Below are 17,555 nucleotides of genomic sequence, written 5' to 3'. Positions count from 1 at the left end.
ATTTACCAGGATGTTGCCTGGTATGGAGGGAAAATCTTATGAGGAAAGGCTGATGGACTTGAGGTTGTTTTCGTTAGAGAGAAGAAGGTTAAGAGGAGACTTAATAGAGGCATACAAAATGATCAGAGGGTTAGATAGGGTGGACAGTGAGAGCCTTCTCCCGCGGATGGAAATGGCTAGCACGAGGGGACATAGCCTTAAACTGAGGGGTAATAGATATAGGACAGAGGTCAGGGGTAGGTTCTTTACGCAAAGAGTAGTGAGGCCGTGGAATGCCCTACCTGCTACAGTAGTGAACTCGCCAACATTAAGGGCATTTAAAAGTTTATTGGATAAACATATGGATGATAATGGTATAGTGTAGGTTAGATGGCTTTTGTTTCGGTGCAACATCGTGGGCCGAAGGGCCTGTACTGCGCTGTATTGTTCTATGTTCTATGTTCTATGTTCTAACACGCATGAACAGACTCAAAAACAGCTTCTTCCCCACTGTCACCATACTCCTAAATGACCCTCTTGTGGACTGAACTGACCTCTTCACACATCGTCTCTACGGAGTGGTACTACACTCTGTATGCTTCACCCGATGCCTGTGCTCATACTCCGCAAAGAGAATGGGGAAGACAAGCATATAGCCACGTGTGGGATATTACAGGTACACTTCGAAAGGGGGTGCAGGAGCAGAGGGTGGATATGTGGATAAATCATTGAAGATGGCGAGAGCAGTTAATAAAGCACATAGTCTTCTGGGCTTTATTAATAGGGGAGTAGAGTACAAGAGCAAGGTTATATTAAACTGGCACAAAACAATCAACTGGAGCGTTGTGTCCAGTTCTGGGCCAGACCTTAGGAAAGATGTGAAGGTTTTAGAGAGAGTGAAGAAACGATTCACAAGAATGATTCCAGGGATGAGGGACTTCAGTGACTTCAGAGTCTAGTTTCCCCTTCTCTCCATCCACACTATCCACTTCCACCACTCCCTGTGGGAGTGAGATCCACATTCTCCCCACTCTCTGGGTGAAGATGTTTCTCCTGAATTCCCGATTGGATTTCTTGGTGACTATCTGATATTGATGATCTCTGGTGATCCCCTGCCCCACAAGAGGGAACCTTCTCTCTGGATCCACTCCATCAAAAACCTTTCCGAATTTTAAACACCTCTGTGAGGTCACCCCTCAGTCTTCCTTCTCCCAGAGAGTAGAGACCCGGCCTGTCCACCCTTTCCTGACAGGTAAACCCCCACATTACTGGGATCATCCTTGTCAATGTTCTCTGCACCCCCTCCAGTGCCTCGATATCCTTTAATAACATGGTGACCAGAACAGCACACAGTGCTCCAAGTGAGCTCGAACCACGGTTGGATACAGGTTGAGGATAACTCCTCTACCTCACAATCATATTCCTCCAGAAATAAAGTCTGGTGTTTGCTTCACTTTTTGTTTTAAATGGCCTTGCTAACCTGTGGCACCACGTTTAGCGATTGGTGTATTTCTACTCGGAGATGACATTTGTTCCTCTTACCCAATCTAGACTTGTACATTCCAAAGTAATAAGTGACATCTCTTTTGCCTTCCGATCAAAATGTACGACCTCACATTCACCTGCATTAAACGCCATTTGCCAATTGCTTGCTCGTTTTGCAAGTTCATAATTGTCCTCCTGGAATTTGATGCAGTTGCCCCAAGTTTGGTGCCAACCGCAAATTTAGAAATTGTGGTCTGCGGCGCCGAGAGCGGATTCCACACCCACAGATCAGTGCGGAGTATCGACGTCCGGGTGCACCTTCGGAACACACCCCAGTATAAAGTCCATTTTCCAGGGCAGGCTTGAGGCCATCACCCACTCAATCAGTAATGGAGGGCAGGATGTTCAGCCTCCAAAGTCATTGGCCGCACCCCGCAATGCGATCACGGTCAGTCGTTTAAAGGGCCCCCTGGCACGGGACAATGCCAGGCGGCTGAACAAATGCAGAATTGCTTCCAATGCATGATAATTTGCCATTGAGCTGTATTGGGGCTTCTAAGGGGAGTGCGTTGCATATTGGGTTCTGCTGTCTCCAAACCTTAGCACTAATCAGATGGTGGCCTTGCGTTTTAACCTGAACAGGTTAACCACTTATTTGCATGGAGCAGTTGTCCAGTTGTTGCCCGTTTCCCTCGGATGCCAGTGCCATTGGAGCGAGGGGAGCGATGGGGGTTATGTAGTCAAAGAGTCATAGAGGTCACAGCACAGAAAAGGCCCTTCAGCCCATTGCATTTGCGCCGGTCAAAACCACTCACCTATCCACTCTAATGCCATTTCCCAGCACTGGGCCCAGAGCCGTGTCTGCCCTGGGATCACAGGGGCCATCATAGGGGCACATCTAAATACTCCTTAAATGTTCTGAGGGGCTCTGCCTCCACCACCCTTCTAACCCAGCTGAACCTTCTCTCAGAAACCCCCCCACCCTGCCAAGTTAGTTTAAACCCTCACCAAAAGCATTCGCAAACTTCCCTCAAGGACACTGATCCCATTTTGGTTCAGGTGCAACCTGGGTAGTCTCCAGCCTGTGTGAGCAGAATGATGTCTACCTCTGGTTAGAGGAGGAAGCCGAGACAGACATGTGTAGCCTGGGAAGAGGTGTCCGAGGAGGTCAGGAAGGTTGGGCTGATCCCCAATATCAGAATAAGCCCAATATGAGGGCAGTCAGGGTGAGTAAGGCCTCAGCATGTGCCATCTTGTGGCAGTGTGCCACAGGGCATACTTGCGAATACAGGAGGGAAGGTTGGACCTCAAAAGGCAGCATGATTCACCAAGGACACAGCCATCTTTGACAATGTCACTGTGCATTTAAAGCTTTGGTCCAGTTGTTGGGTAGGTGATTGGCAGAATGATCAAATGACGGAAGAGTGCAGCATCCAGCCTGGCACGCCCTGAGCTAAGAATGGGAGGCAGCCTGCCATAGAAACATAGGAAATTGGAGCAGGAGGCCATTCGGCCCTTCGAGCGGCTCCACCATTCATTATGATCGTGACTGATCATCCAACTCAATAGCCTAATCCTGCTTTCTCCCCCATATCCTTTGATCCCCTTCTCCCCAAGTGCTATATCTAACTGCTTCTTGAAAACACAATGTTTTGGCCTCAACTACTTCCTGTGATAGCGAATTCCACAGGCCGACCCCTCTCTGGGTGAAGAAAGTACTCAACTCAATCCTAAATGGTCTACCCCGTATCCTCAGACTGAGACCACTGGTTCTGGACACACCCACCATCGGGAACATCCTTCCTGCATCAACCCTTTCCAGTCCTGTTAGAATTTTATAGGATTCTATGAGATCCCCCCTCATTCAGAACTCCAGTGAATACAATCCTAACCGATTCAATCTCTCCTCATACGTCAGTCCCGCCATCCCAGGTATCATTCCGGTATACTTCGCTGCACTCCAGCGAGAGTAAGAACATCCTTCCTCAGAGAAGGAGACCAAAACTGCCCACAATACTCCAGGTGTGTCCTCACCAAGGCCCTGTACAATTGCAGCAACACATCCCTACTTCTGTAACCAACTTCTCTCGCTATGAAGGTCAGGATATTATTTGCCTTCCTTTTTAAAAAATATTTTATTAAGGCATATATAATTTTAACAATTTTCAAGAGGAAAAACAACAAGTAAATAACACCAACCCAACCAACAACCACACCCAGCGAACATGGCTTACATACACAATTCCCCAATCCCCCTGACTATCTCCCACCTCATCCAGCCCCCCCATGCCTCCATCTTTCCTTTTCACCGCCCCCCCCCCCCCCAGCCCCCCCCCCAGCCCCCCCCCCCCCCCACTCCCTCTGCTGACAGCTTAATTTTACCCAAAGAAGTCGATAAACGGCTGCCACCTCCGGGCGAACCCTCGCATTGACCCTCTCAGGGCGAACTCGATCTTCTCTAGCCTGAGAAACCCGGCCATGTTGCTAACCCATACCCCCGGTTTTGGGGGCTCCGAGTCCCTCCACACCAATAAGATCCGTCTCCAGGATACCAGGGAGGCAAAGGCCAAAACATCAGCCTCTCCCACCCCCTGGACTCCCGGGTCTTCCGACACTCCAAAAACCGCCACCCCTGGACTCGGAACCACCCGTACCTTCAATACTGTGGTCATGAGATCGGCAAATCCCGGCCCAAATCCCCTGAGCTTTGGACATGCCCAAAACATGTGGACATGATCTGCAGGCCCCCCTGCACACTGCCCACACCTGTCCTCCACTCCTTCAAAGAACCTGCTCATCCGGGCCGCCGTCATGTGCAAATTGTATCAGGCTGAGCCTGGCACACAACAAGGACCCGTTAACCCTCCTCAAGGCATCCTTCCACAATCCCGCCTCGAATTCCTTGCCCATTTCCTCCCATTTTCGCTTTACCTCCCCTATCGGGGTTCCCTCCCATTCCATGAGCTCTTTATAAATTTCCGAGACCTTCCCCTCCCCCACTCCTGTTTCCAACACGACCTTGCCCTGTATCCCCTGGGGTGGTAGGTGGGGAAAGGTTGAAAACTGCCTCCGTGCAAAGTCCCTCATCTGCAGATAGCGGGGCCCATACCCCCCGGGCAGCTCAAACTCCTTCAAATCCTCCAAGAACGGAAAGCTGCCGTCAATAAACAAGTCCCGTAACCGCTCGATCCCAGCTCGCTGCCACCTCCAAAACCCCCCATCTAGCTCCCCCGGCACAAACCGGTGATTGCCACAAATTGGAGCCCACACCGACACCCCCTCCACTCCCATACGCTTCCACCACTGTCCCCAGACTCTCAAAGCCGCCACCACCACCGGGCTTGGACAGTACCGAGCCGGCGAGAACAGCAGAGATGCTGTTTCCAGTGCCCTATTAACATCTGTCCCTACATGATACCGCCCCCGCCCGCTCCCATACTGACCCCTCCCCACTGCCCACTTCCTGATCATTGCTATGTTCGCCTCGAGCAGGAGTTTCTGAAATTCGGTAGGGCCAGTCCCCCAACCCCACCGCCCAGTTTCGCTCCAACAGCACTCTCCTTACCCGCGGGGTCTTACCCACCTACACAAACCCAGAAATCACCGCATTCACCTTCTTGAAGAAGCCTTGGGGATAAAAATAGGCAGGCCCTGAAATACAAACAAAAACCTTGGGACAACTGTCATCTTCACCGTCTGCACCCTCCCCGCCGGTGACAACGGGAGCGTATCCCAACCTCCCCGCCAGTGACAATGGGAGCATATCCCACCCTCCCCGCCAGTGACAACGGGAGCATATCCCACAATCCCCGCCAGTGACAATGGGAGCGTATCCAACCCTCCCCGCCAGTGACAACGGGAGCGTATACCACCCTCCACCTGCCAGTGACAATGGGAGCATATCCCAACCTCTCCTCCAGTGACAACGGGAGCGTATCCCGCCCTCGCCGCCAGCGACAACGGGAGCATATCCCACAATGCCCGCCAGTGACAATGGGAGCATATCCCACCCTCCCCGCCAGTGACAACGGGAGCGTATCCCACCCTCCCCGCCAGTGACAACGGGAGCGTATCCCACCCTCTCCACCAGTGACAACGGGAGCGTATCCCACAATCCCCGCCAGTGACAACGGGAGCATATCCCACAATGCCCGCCAGTGACAACGGGAGCATATCCCACCCTCCCCGCCAGTGACAACGGGAGCGTATCCCACAATGCCCGCCAGTGACAACGGGAGCATATCCCACAATGCCCGCCAGTGACAACGGGAGCGTATCCCACAATGCCCGCCAGTGACAACGGGAGCGTATCCCACCCTCTCCACCAGTGACAACGGGAGCATATCCCACAATCCCCGCCAGTGACAACGGGAGCATATCCCACCCTCCCCACCAGTGACAACGGGAGCGTATCCCACCCTCCCCGCCAGTGACAACGGGAGCGTATCCCACCCTCCCCGCCAGTGACAACGGGAGCGTATCCCACCCTCCCCGCCAGTGACAACGGGAGCGTATCCCACCCTCCCCGCCAGTGTCAACGGGAGCATATCCCACAATCCCCGCCAGTGACAATGGGAGCATATCCCACCCTCCCCACCAGTGACAACGGGAGCGTATCCCACCCTCCCCGCCAGTGACAACGGGAGCGTATCCCATCCACCACGCCAGTGTCAACGGGAGCGTATTCCACCCTCCCCGCCAGTGACAACGGGAGCGTATCCCACCCTCTCCACCAGAGACATCGGGAGCATATCCCACAATCCCCGCCAGTGACAACGGGAGCATATCGCACAATGCCTGCCAGTGACAACGGGAGCATATCCCACAATCCCCGCCAGTGGCAACGGGAGCGTATCCCACCCTCCCCACCAGTGACAACGGGAGCGTATCCCATCCTCTCCACCAGTGACAATGGGAGCGTATCCCACAATGCCCACCAGTGACAACGGGAGCATATCCCACAATGCCCGCCAGTGACACCGGGAGCATATCCCACCCTCCCCGCCAGTGACAACGGGAGCGTATCCCACCCTCTCCACCAGTGACAACGGGAGCATATCCCACAATCCCCGCCAGTGACAACGGGAGCATATCCCACAATGCCCGCCAGTGACAACGGGAGCATATCCCACAATGCCCGCCAGTGACAACGGGAGCGTATCCCACCCTCCCCGCCAGTGACAACGGGAGCGTATCCCACAATGCCCGCCAGTGACAACGGGAGCGTATCCCACAATGCCCACCAGTGACTACGGGAGCGTATCTCACCCTCTCCACCAGTGACAACGGGAGCATATCCCACAATCCCCGCCAGTGACAACGGGAGCATATCCCACCCTCCCCACCAGTGACAACGGGAGCGTATCCCACAATGCCCGCCAGTGACAACGGGAGCGTATCCCACCCTCCCCGCCAGTGACAACGGGAGCGTATCCCACAATGCCCGCCAGTGACAACGGGAGCGTATCCCACAATGCCCGCCAGTGACAACGGGAGCATATCCCACCCTCCGTGCCAGTGACAATGGGAGCGTATCCCACCCTCCCCGCCAGTGACAACGGGAGCGTATCCCACCCTCCCCGCCAGTGACAACGGGAGCGTATCCCACCCTCCCCGCCAGTGACAACGGGAGCGTATCCCACCCTCCCCGCCAGTGACAACGGGAGCGTATCCCACAATCCCCGCCAGTGACAATGGGAGCATATCCCACCCTCCGTGCCAGTGACAATGGGAGCGTATCCCACCCTCCCCGCCAGTGACAACGGGAGCGTATCCCACCCTCCCCGCCAGTGACAACGGGAGCGTATCCCACCCTCCCCGCCAGTGACAACGGGAGCGTATCCCACAATGCCCGCCAGTGACAACGGGAGCGTATCCCACCCTCTCCACCAGTGACAACGGGAGCATATCCCACAATCCGCGCCAGTGACAACGGGAGCGTATCCCACCCTCCCCGCCAGTGACAACGGGAGCGTATCCCACCCTCCCCGCCAGTGACAACGGGAGCGTATCCCACCCTCCCCGCCAGTGACAACGGGAGCGTATCCCACAATGCCCGCCAGTGACAACGGGAGCGTATCCCACCCTCTCCACCAGTGACAACGGGAGCATATCCCACAATCCCCGCCAGTGACAACGGGAGCATATCCCACCCTCCGCTCCAGTGACAATGGGAGCGTATCCCACCCTCTCCACCAGAGACAACGGGAGCATATCCCACAATCCCCACCAGTGACAACGGGAGCATATCCCACAATCCCCGCCAGTGACAACGGGAGCATATCCCACCCTCCGCGCCAGTGACAATGGGAGCGTATCCCACCCTCCCCACCAGTGACAACGGGAGCGTATTCCACCCTCCCCGCCAGTGACAACGGGAGCGTATCCCACCCTCCCCGCCAGTGACAACGGGAGCGTATCCCACAATGCCCGCCAGTGACAACGGGAGCGTATCCCACCCTCTCCACCAGTGACAACGGGAGCATATCCCACAATCCCCGCCAGTGACAACGGGAGCATATCCCACCCTCCGCTCCAGTGACAATGGGAGCGTATCCCACCCTCTCCACCAGAGACAACGGGAGCATATCCCACAATCCCCACCAGTGACAACGGGAGCATATCCCACAATCCCCGCCAGTGACAACGGGAGCATATCCCACCCTCCGCGCCAGTGACAATGGGAGCGTATCCCACAATGCCCGCCAGTGACAACGGGAGCGTATCCCACAATCCCCACCAGTGACAACGGGAGCATATCCCACAATGCCCGCCAGTGACAACGGGAGCATATCCCACAATCCCCGCCAGTGACAACGGGAGCGTATTCCACCCTCCCCGCCAGTGACAACGGGAGCGTATCCCACCCTCCCCGCCAGTGACAACGGGAGCGTATCCCACAATGCCCGCCAGTGACAACGGGAGCGTATCCCACCCTCTCCACCAGTGACAATGGGAGCATATCCCACAATGCCCGCCAGTGACAACGGGAGCATATCCCACCCTCCGCGCCAGTGACAATGGGAGCGTATCCCACCCTCCCCGCCAGTGACAACGGGTGCGTATCCCACAATCCCCGCCAGTGACAACGGGAGCATATCCCACAATGCCCGCCAGTGACAACGGGAGCATATCCCACAATGCCCGCCAGTGACAACGGGAGCATATCCCACAATGCCCGCCCGTGACAACGGGAGCGTATCCCACAATGCCCGCCAGTGACAACGGGAGCGTATCCCACCCTCTCCACCAGTGACAACGGGAGCATATCCCACAATCCCCGCCAGTGACAACGGGAGCATATCCCACCCTCCCCACCAGTGACAACGGGAGCGTATCCCACAATGCCCGCCAGTGACAACGGGAGCGTATCCCACAATGCCCGCCAGTGACAACGGGAGCATATCCCACCCTCCGTGCCAGTGACAATGGGAGCGTATCCCACCCTCCCCGCCAGTGACAACGGGAGCGTATCCCACCCTCCCCGCCAGTGACAACGGGAGCGTATCCCACCCTCCGCGCCAGTGACAACGGGAGCGTATCCCACAATCCCCGCCAGTGACAACGGGAGCATATCCCACAATCCCCGCCAGTGACAACGGGAGCATATCCCACAATGCCCGCCAGTGACAACGGGAGCGTATCCCACAATCCCCGCCAGTGACAACGGGAGCATATCCCACAATCCCCGCCAGTGACAACGGGAGCATATCCCACAATGCCCGCCAGTGACAACGGGAGCGTGTCCCACAATCCCCGCCAGTGACAACGGGAGCATATCCCACAATGCCCGCCAGTGACAACGGGAGCATATCCCACCCTCCGCGCCAGTGACAGTGGGAGCGTATCCCACCCTCCCCGCCAGTGACAATGGGAGCGTATCCCACCCTCTCCACCAGTGACAACGGGAGCGTATCTCACCCTCCCCACCAGTGACAACGGGAGCGTATCTCACCCTCCCCACCAGTGACAACGGGAGCGTATCTCACCCTCCCCACCAGTGACAACGGGAGCGTATCTCACCCTCCCCACCAGTAACAACGGGAGCGTATCTCACCCTCCATACCAGTGTCAACGGGAGCACATCCCACAATCCCCGCCATCCTAATTCATGGCCATTCAGATAATAGTCTGCCTTACCGTTTTTGCTACCAAAGTGGATAACCTCGCATTTATCCACGTGATACTGCATCCGCCTTTCATTTGCCCATTCACTCAACTTGCCCAAATCACACTGAAAGATCTCTGCATCCTCCTCACAGCTCACCCTCCCACACAACTTTGTGTCATCTGCAAGTTTGGCGAGATTATTATTTTGTTGCCTCTAACTCATTAATATATATTGTAAATAGCTGGGGTCCTAGTACTGATCCCTGCGGTACCCCACTAGTCACTGCCTGCCATTTGGGAAAAGACCCGTTTATTCCTACTCTTCATTTCTTGTCTGCCAACTAGTTTTCTATCCATCGCAATACACTACTCCGAATCACATGCGCTTTAATTTTACACGCCAATCTGTTATGCCAAAAGCCTTCTGAAAGTCCAAATATACCACATCCACTAGCTCCCCCTCATCAACTCTATAAGTTACATCCTCGAAGATTTCCAGTAGATTTGTCAAGTATGATTTCCCCGTCCTAAATCCATGCTGACTCTGTCCAAACCGCCACTGCTGTGCTGTAATATATTTGATAATAGATTCTATTATGGGAGGAAACCCACGCACACACGGGGAGGATGTGCAGACTCCGCACAGACAGTGACCCAAGCTGGAATCGAACCTGGGACCCTGGAGCTGTGAAGCAATTGTGCTATCCACAATGCTAATGTGCTGCCCACTGCAGGAACTGTTCCAGAGTCTATAGAATCCTGGAAGATGACCACCAATGCATCCACTATTCCTGAAGCACTCTGGGATATAGATTATTATTCCCATCAATTTCCCCAACACCATTTCACTACTAATACTGATCTCCTTCAGTTCCTCTCTCTCACTAAACCCTGCGTTCCCCAACATTTCTGGTATCGTATTTTTGTCATTTTATGAAGACAGAACCTAAGTATGTGTTTAGTTGATCAGCCATTTCTTTGTTCCCTATTATACGTTCCACTGTTTTTGACTGTAAGGGACCTACATTTGTCTTCACCAATCTTTTTCTCTTCATGTACCTATAGAAACTTTTACAGTCAGATTTTCTGTTCCCTGCTAGCTTACTCTCGTACTCTATTTTCCTCTTCTTAATCAATCCCTTGGTCCTTCCTTGCTGTGATCTAAACTGTTCCCAATCCTCAGGTCTGTTGTTTTTCTTGGCCAATCTGTATGTTTCTTCCTTGGATCTAATACTGTCTCTAATTTCCCTTGTAAGTCATGGATTGGCCACCTTTCCCGTTTTACTGTTGTGTCAGACAGGAAGAAGCAATTGTTGCAGTTCCCCCATGCGCTCTTTCAATGTTTGCCATTGCCTATCCACCGTCATCCCTTTAAGTAACGTTCCCCGATCCATCAGAGCCAACTCACGCCTCATTCTATCACAGTTCCCTTTATTTAGATTCAGGACCCGAGTCTCAGAATCAACTATGTCACTCTCCATCTTGATGGAGAATTCTATCCTATTATGGTCACTCATCCCCAAGGGCTCGCACAACTAGATTGACAACGATTCCCTTCTCATTACCCAGTACCCAGTCTAGGATGACCTGTTCTCCAGTTGGTTCAACGTATTGATCCACAAAACCATCCGGTATACACTCCAGGGATTCCTCCTCTACGTATTGTGGCTAATTTGATTTGCCCAATCTATACGCAGATTATAACCACCCATAATTACAAATGTTCCTTTATCGCATGTGTCTCTAATTTCTTGTTTAATACCATTCCTAACATCGCCACTGCAGTTTGGGGGTCTTAGCACAGTGGGCTAAACTGCTGGCTTGTAATGCCGAACAATGCCAGCAGCACGGTTCAATTCCCGTACCAGCCTCCCCGAACAGGCGCCGGAATGTGGCGACTGGGGCTTTTCACAGTAACTTTGTTGAAGCCTACTTGTGACAATAAGCGATTATTATTATATATGACCCCCACTAACGTTTTTTGTCCCTTGGTGTTTCTTAGCTCTACCCATACAGATCCCACATTGTCAGAGCCAATACCCTTCCTCACTGTGTTAATTTGCTCCTTAACCAGCAATGCAACCCCCACCACCTTTTCCTTTTGGTCTGTACTTCCTCAATACTGAATTCTTCTGGATGTTCAGTTCCCATCCCTGGTCACCTTGCAGCCATGTCCCCGTAATCCCAATTATAACATACCCATTTACATGGTTAGTTCCTCCATATGCCATAAAACATAGCAGTCAGCAGAATATTCAGCAGCTGAAAAGAGGCCTCGAGCAATGATTTTAAAATGGATAGTCTGCTCATTTGACCACTCCCAGCAGCAACAGATCTGCTGAGCCGAGACTCAGGGCAGAGCTGTAGCTTTTACACTTGTCCATACAAGTTGCCCCTGAAAAACAAACAGGAACCACAAATGGTGTGAATCAGACTCCAAAGGCGTATATAGAGCTCACACCAGATTATGGGGGAAATAGCGGGGCACCTGGAGGGAAATTGTCCCATTGGGCAGACGCAGCATGGGTTCACAAAGGGTAGGTCGTGTCTGACTAATTTGGTAGAATTTTTTGAGGACGTTACCAGTGCAGTAGATAACGGGGAGCCAATGGATGTGGTATATCTGGATTTCCAGAAAGCTTTTGACAAGGTGCCACACAAAAGGTTGCTGCATAAACTAAAGATGCATGGCATGGAGGGTAAAGTGGTAGCATGGGTAGAGGATTGGTTAACTAACAGAAAGCAGAGAGTGGGGATAAATGGGTGTTTCTCTGGTTGGCAACCTGTAAGTAGTGGGGTCCCTCAAGGATCAGTGTTGGGCCCGCAGTTGTTCACAATTTACATAGATGATTTGGAGTTGGGGACCAAGTGCAATGTGTCAAAGTTTGCAGACGACACTAAGATGAGTGGTAAAGCAAAAAGGGCAGAGGATACCGGAAGTCTGCAGAAGGATTTGGATAGGTTAGGTGAATGGGCTAGGGTCTGGCAGATGGAATTCAATGTTGCCAAGTGTGAGGCTATCCATTTTGTGAGGAATAACAGCAGAATGGATTATTATTTAAACGGTAAGATGTTAAAACATGCTGCTGTGCAGAGGGACCTGGGTGTGCTGGTGCACGAGTCGCAAAAAGTTGGTGTGCAGGTGCAACAGGTGATTAAGAAGGCTAATCGAGTTTTGTCTTTCATTGCTAGAGGGATGGAGTTCAAGACTAGGGAGGTTATGCTGCAATTGTATAGGGTGTTGGTGAGGCCACATCTGGAGTATTGTGTTCAGTTCTGGTCTCCTTACCTGAGAAAGGACATATTGGCACTGGAGGGAGTGCAGAGGAGATTCACTTGGTTGATCCCAGAGTTGAGGGGATTAGATTATGACGAGAGGTTGAGTAGACTGGGACTGTACTCATTGGAGTTTAGAAGGATGCGGGGGGGATCTTATTGAAACATATAAAATTATGAAGGGAATAGATAGGATAGATGCGGGCAGGTTGTTTCCACTGGTCGGGGAAAGCAGAACTAGGGGGCATAGCCTCAAAATAAGGGGAAGTAGATTTAGGACTGAGTTTAGGAGGAACTTCTTCACCCAAAGGGTTATGAATCTCTGGAATTCCTTGCCCAGTGAAGCAGTTGAGGCTCCTTCTTTAAACATTTTTAAGAAAAAGTTAGATGCCTTTCTAAAGAATAAAGGGATTCGGGGATATGGTGTACGGGCCGGAGAGTGGAGCTGAGTCCACAAAGATCAGCCATGATCTCATTAAATGGCGGAGCAGGCTCGAGGGGCCAGATGGCCTACTCCTGCTCCTAGTTCTTATGTTCTTATGGCAGTCAATTGAGTTGAGATAACTAACCTTTATTCCCGCTCTCTGCCTTCTGTCTTGAAGTCAGCCGACTCCACATTCTCCCTTAGCTGAATGATAACGCACCTTGTCAAAATCTAGTCCCACTCCCTTGCTCTTCCAGATGAGGTAGAGAGGAACCGTGTTTGGAGGGGTCGAGAAATGGAGGGCACCGCCGATTGGTTGGAGAACCAACTGCGACACGAGGGAAAGCTTCTTTTTTTTAAACACAGTGCGAGATCAGGATCTGGATTGCGCTGCCTGACTGCGTGGTGGAGGATGCAAAGTCAGTCGAGACTTTCAAAGAGGAATTGGATGGTTATCTTCGGAGTAAATATTGTAGAGCCACAGTGGAAGGTGGGGGAGTGACACTAGATCAGTGGCTGTTCCAGAGAACTAGCATGGACACAGTGGAGGAATGGCCTCCTGCTGCAGTGTAACCATTCTTTGATTGAATAAAGGTTTAAGTGACACTTGCTCTCTTCTTTGAGGTGATATCACCAAGACTCCTCAGAGAGCACCTTCCAAACCTACCACCTAGAATAGCGACAGGCAACTCCAGCCAGTGAGTGGGCCACGAGTGACCCTCCTTCATCTCAATGGGCCGCAAGATTGAAATCAGGCTTGTTCACTGACCGTCACCCCATGAATAAGATTAAATACATTTAATACACGGTGGATATTTCATAACGAGTTATAGAAAATGCTTCATCATTTATATATTAATAGAACTCTCATCAGCTTCAAATGGTGAAAACAATAGAAATATTTCCACTTTGGACACAGAGTCTCTCACACTCAATGTTGTGAGCAATCAGCACACACCTCACTTCACTTGTCCTCGCTTTACGTGTGAATCACTTCAGTCACACCGGCAGGAAAAACACTACCCAGACGGAAATCAGCGGAATGTGGCGACCCTGCGCGGGGGCAACGGTCAACAAAATGTCTCGTGGGCCCCACTCAGAACCCAGATGGGCCGCATGGGGCCCCCGGGACAGAGGTTTCCCACCACTGATCGAGAAGGACAAGAGCAGCAGAACATAGAACATAGAACATAGAATATACAGTGCAGAAGGAGGCCATTCGGCCCATCGAGTCTGCACCGACCCACTTAAGCCCTCACTTCCACCCTATGCCTGTAACCCAATAACCCCTCCTAACCTTTTTGGTCACTAAGGCCAATTTATCATGGCCAATCCACCTAACCTGCACATCTTTGGACTGTGGGAGGAAACCGGAGCACCCGGAGGAAACCCACGCACACACGGGGAGAACGTGCAGACTCCGCACAGACAGTGACCCAGTGGTGAATCGAACCTGGGACCCTGGAGCTGTGAAGCCACAGTGCTATCCACTTGTGCTACCGTGCTGCCCTAGATACCTGGGACCCCCACCACCTGGAGGTTCCCCTCCAAGTCACTCACCATCCTGACTTGGAAATATATCGCCGTTCCTTCACTGTCGCTGGGGCAACATCCTGGAACTCCCTCCCTAACAGCACAGTGGGTGTACCTACACCACATGGACTGCAGCGGTTCAAGAAGGCGGCTCACCCCCACCTTCTCAAGGGGCAATTAGGGATGGGCAATAAATTCCTGCCTAACCACATCACAAGAATTATTTATTTTTTGAAAATCAGATGAGATGCTAAATGGATTGGCGGTGGGGCTGGCAGGGGGAGCTTTCTCCCAGTGTCCCAATCATCCTCAGGCACCACAGCACAGTCCCTATTTCTGGGATCTTGCTATGTCTGCCACTTTGAAGGTTTGCTGGGGGGGGGGGGGGGGCTGAAGGGTGCCATGTGAATGCAATTTGGTTCTGCAAACGGGACCACCCACCCCCACTGCTGCTCCTCTGCGATCAGAACAGGGGCACCCCCCCCCACCCCATCCCACACCCCCTTCCCCAGACAAACTGCCCCCCTCCCCTGGTAGCTTGCCCTTGGCACAGACCCTCAGGTCATCTGGTCATCTGGCTGAAGAAGGCGTTCGGCGACAGCCACTCTCACCGCCACAGAAAAACAAGCGGAAACCACTGTTGCAAAGTGTCATTTACGCTGCAATAGAAACATCGCTCGAGAGGGAAGAGTGTGTGTGTGGGAAACGTCGACACATTTCAGCTGACTACAGGCAATACACTCCAAACTGCTGAATTTACACCCAGATACAATCGAAGCACAGAATCCATTTCATGTCCAGCCCTTGCAGTAAAGTACAGATCATTCAAAGACACTCAATACCTGAATGTGCCGTCAGCTGCAGTGTTTCCAATTCTTTCACATGTCGATTTCCTCCCACTCCTGTCGCCTCAAGAAGACTGCGTTCAGCCAGACAGAGTAAACCCCCTTAGTGTCTTTCCGAGCTGTGGGCTGTCCCAGTGCTGAAGTCAACTTCCTGCTGTTAGCAAGGCTGCAGGAAAGCCTGCAGTTGCTGGAAAGCTGAAATCAAAACCGAGCAGATTAAAATGCAGCTGAAAATAAATCTAAAATACATTCACCAAAGCTGATTGGGGACAAGTAGTGTTATGCCAGTTAATTAGCAGTGATGGGAGAGGCTAAATATTATTCAGAGAATTTCTCTCTCCCCCGCCCCCCTCCTCCTCACGCCCTGTCTGTTCTAGTAATTATAATTAATAACTCCAAATTAGAACATCAGTATCACTTCAGCTGCATGTCCTTTGAATGAGCTGAATGTTCAGACCGACTACCTCACACACTCCTAACCAACCTGGAAAGGCACAAGAACTCGACATAGAATCCCAACAGTGCAGGAGGAGGCCATTCGGCCCCTCGAGCCCGCTCCACCATTCATTATGATCATGGCTGATCATCAAGTTCAATACTCTGATCCTGCCTTCCTCCCCATATCCCTCGATCCCTTAGCCCCAAGAGCTACATCTAATTCCATCTTGAAATTACACAACGTTTCACCTCAACTACTTTCTGTGGGAGTGAATTCCATAGAACATAGAACATACAATGCAGAAGGAGGCCATTCAGCCCATCGAGTCTGCACCGACCCATTTAAGCCCTCACTTCCAACCTATCCCCGTAACCCAATGACCCCTCCTAACCTTTTTGGACACTAAGGGACAATTTAACATTGGCCAATCCACCTAACCTGGACATCTTTGGACACTAAGGGACAATTTATCATGGCCAATCCACCTACCTGCACATCTTTGGACACTAAGGGACAATTTATCATGGCCAATCCCCCTAACCTGCACATCTTTGGACACTAAGTGACAATTTATCACGGCCAATCCACCTAACCTGCACATCTTTGGACACTAAGGACAATTTATCATGGCCAATCCACCTAACCTGCACATCTTTGGACACTAAGGGACAATTTATCATGGCCAATCCACCTACCTGCACATCTTTGGACACTAAGGGACAATTTAACATGGCCAATCCACCTAACCTGCACATCTTTGGACACTAAGTGACAATTTATCACGGCCAATCCACCTAACCTGCACATCTTTGGACACTAAGTGACAATTTATCACGGCCAATCCACCTAACCTGCACATCTTTGGACACTAAGGACAATTTATCATGGCCAATCCACCTAGCCTGCACATCTTTGGACACTAAGGGACAATTTATCATGGCCAATCCACCTACCTGCACATCTTTGGACACTAAGGGACAATTTAACATGGCCAATCCACCTAACCTGTACATCTTTGGACACTAAGGGACAATTTAACATGGCCAATCCAGCTAGCCTGCACATCTTTGGACACTAAGGGGCAATTTAACACGGCCAATCCACCTAACCTGTACATCTTTGGACACTAAGGACAATTTAACACGGTCAATCCAGCTAACCTGCACATCTTTGGACACTAAGGACAATTTAACACGGCCAATCCACCTAACCTGCACATCTTTGGACACTAAGGGACAATTTAACATGGCCAATCCACCTAACCTGCACATCTTTGGACACTAAGGGACAATTTATCATGGCCAATCCACCTAACCTGCACATCTTTGGACACTAAGGGGCAATTTAACACGGCCAATCCACCTAACCTGCACATCTTTGGACACGAAGGACAATTTAACACGGTCAATCCAGCTAACCTGCACATCTTTGGACAGTAAGGGACAATTTATCATGGCCAATCCAC

At 51.7% G+C, this 17,555-nt stretch overlaps 1 protein-coding gene across 2 annotated transcripts in view; it reads right to left on the bottom strand.

The window, feature by feature from the left end:
* LOC140405353 (beta-1,4 N-acetylgalactosaminyltransferase 1-like) overlaps window positions 1-15,816 on the bottom strand; it is a 192,161-nt gene extending 176,345 nt beyond the window's left edge. The window contains exon 1 of one of the 2 annotated variants that reach the window (XM_072493659.1): window positions 15,649-15,816. The gene's annotated coding sequence lies outside the window, so the exon portion shown is untranslated. The remainder of the gene's footprint in view (window positions 1-15,648) is intronic. The other variant, XM_072493660.1, reaches the window with a different exon arrangement.
* Window positions 15,817-17,555: the final 1,739 nt, after the last annotated feature.

Source organism: Scyliorhinus torazame, chromosome X (assembly GCF_047496885.1).
Source record: "Scyliorhinus torazame isolate Kashiwa2021f chromosome X, sScyTor2.1, whole genome shotgun sequence".
Classification (NCBI taxonomy): domain Eukaryota; kingdom Metazoa; phylum Chordata; class Chondrichthyes; order Carcharhiniformes; family Scyliorhinidae; genus Scyliorhinus; species Scyliorhinus torazame.
Note: the sequence above shows the minus strand (reverse complement) of the source record. Positions and strands in the feature narration are given on the sequence as shown.